This window comes from Pteropus vampyrus, unplaced genomic scaffold (assembly GCF_000151845.1).
Source record: "Pteropus vampyrus isolate Shadow unplaced genomic scaffold, Pvam_2.0 Scaffold406, whole genome shotgun sequence".
Classification (NCBI taxonomy): Eukaryota; Metazoa; Chordata; class Mammalia; order Chiroptera; family Pteropodidae; genus Pteropus; species Pteropus vampyrus.
Genome location: NW_011889187.1, coordinates 296,743 through 298,522, shown reverse-complemented (window position 1 = coordinate 298,522; position 1,780 = coordinate 296,743).

Genomic DNA, 1,780 nt, shown 5'->3' with positions numbered 1-1,780 from the left:
GTCACCTGAGCCAGGCCCCGGCCAGTCGGTGCCCAGCTGCTGCGGGGAAGCGTGAGTCCCAAAGGAACAGAAAGTGGCGGCGATGACAGCCTCCAACACCGTCACCCTGTGGGTCCTAACTACCGATTCTCACAGAGCCTAGAATCCCACACTTCCGCCCCGACAGAGCAGCAGCGGCCCTCACACGAAGGGGACCGAGGGAGCCATCCCTGGCCAGGTGCGCGGCCATGCCTGCTGGTCAGTCCACCAAGCCTGCAGGGCCTTAGAAAACTCCCATCGACCCCGCAGACTTGCCTTGGGCCAAGGCCAAGCCCTTCCTGTGCCCCGTGCTCAGAACGAGCACCTGGCATTTGGTGGCTTCATTTCTCTCAGAAAAAAGATGCAGATGAAACCGACAGTTACCATTGTTTTCTGAAAGTCGCGAGGATGACCTCAGCTGACAGCAAACACAGCCGCACTGCGAGAGCCTGCAGCAGGTGTGGCACAGGGACCCCGACTGGCGTCCCCACGGCCCCTCACGGCTGCCTCACAGGGCTGCAGGATGGCGGGGCCTCTCCCGCTGGACCCCACGGTGGGAAGGGGCCAGGGGTCCAGGCCGTTTAGGGCCTAGGACAGATCCGAGGCAGGTGGCCTGGAAGGCCCCCCTCAGCTCCCTCATCCCACTGTCTTGGAAGGACGCGTGAGCAGGACACTCTCCCTCCCAGGGCCTGTGGCAGCCGCTGGCTGCTGAACGAGAAGGACAAGCAAAGGGACCAAACACACGAGGCTGAAGAGAAACCCGTGCGGAACCAGCCAGAGGCCCCACCGCCCAGCAGTCGGAGATGACCCGCCCCAGCAGGTGGACTGTGCTAGAGCCAGAGGCCAGGTGTCCCCAGAGGGAGGCGGGAGGCCCGGCCCGGGTGAAGCCCCGACAGAAAGTCGCCAGAAAGGAGGAGACAGAGATAATGGAGCAGGCCAGCGGGGAGTTTAGACCGAAGAGCCAAAGCTGGCGCGGGCGCGGGGGCCGGGGGCGGGGGGCAGGCAGACGTGAGGGGCGGACCCCAGTGGTGGCCGACGGTGACGGCCCAACGCCAAGGGAAAGCCAGACGGTGGACGGGGAGACACAGTCCCTCCCAAGCAAGAACCTTAGGTATTTTTTTTAGAAATAAACAAAAACACATTAAATGGAAGAACAAATCATTGAAGACCAACCTGGGAACAGGACCCCTCCCCCGCCACGCCGAGAAAGGGTGTGTTTGTGCAGGCGGACGGTCCCTTGCTGCTCTAAGGCATCGAAGCCAAGAAAGCCGACCACTGGGGTCGAGTTTGGGTGACACAGTGCCACGAACACCCTGCTGGGCTCCAGTGAAGAAAGCAAGCCTGGGGGAGGACAGCGGAGAGCGAGCCAGGGACACGAGCCGGCCCGGCGGGCACGTCCCACGTGAGTGCTGCCCGGAGGTCTGCAGGTGGGGGTTGGGGGTTCAGCGACACCCAGCCCCCCCAGCTGGGGACCCCGGCAGGTGGCCCAGAGTCCCCTCTAGGCTTGTCTCCTCTGCAGACAGACAGGACTACAGTTCCTGTCTCGTCATGCTGCTGGCAAGTGACACGAGTTACTGCTGTGTGGACCCGTCACACAGCCACGCTCCCCACTGTGGGGCCAGGCACAATATTATTATAGTATTAAATTATTATTTTTGTGTGGATGAACCAATACAGAAGCAACGTCAGCCACCTGAGCGGCCAGCGTACCCTCTCGTCATAGAGCGTATGTTTCCCGGTACCGGTGACAGGCGGGGCCCTC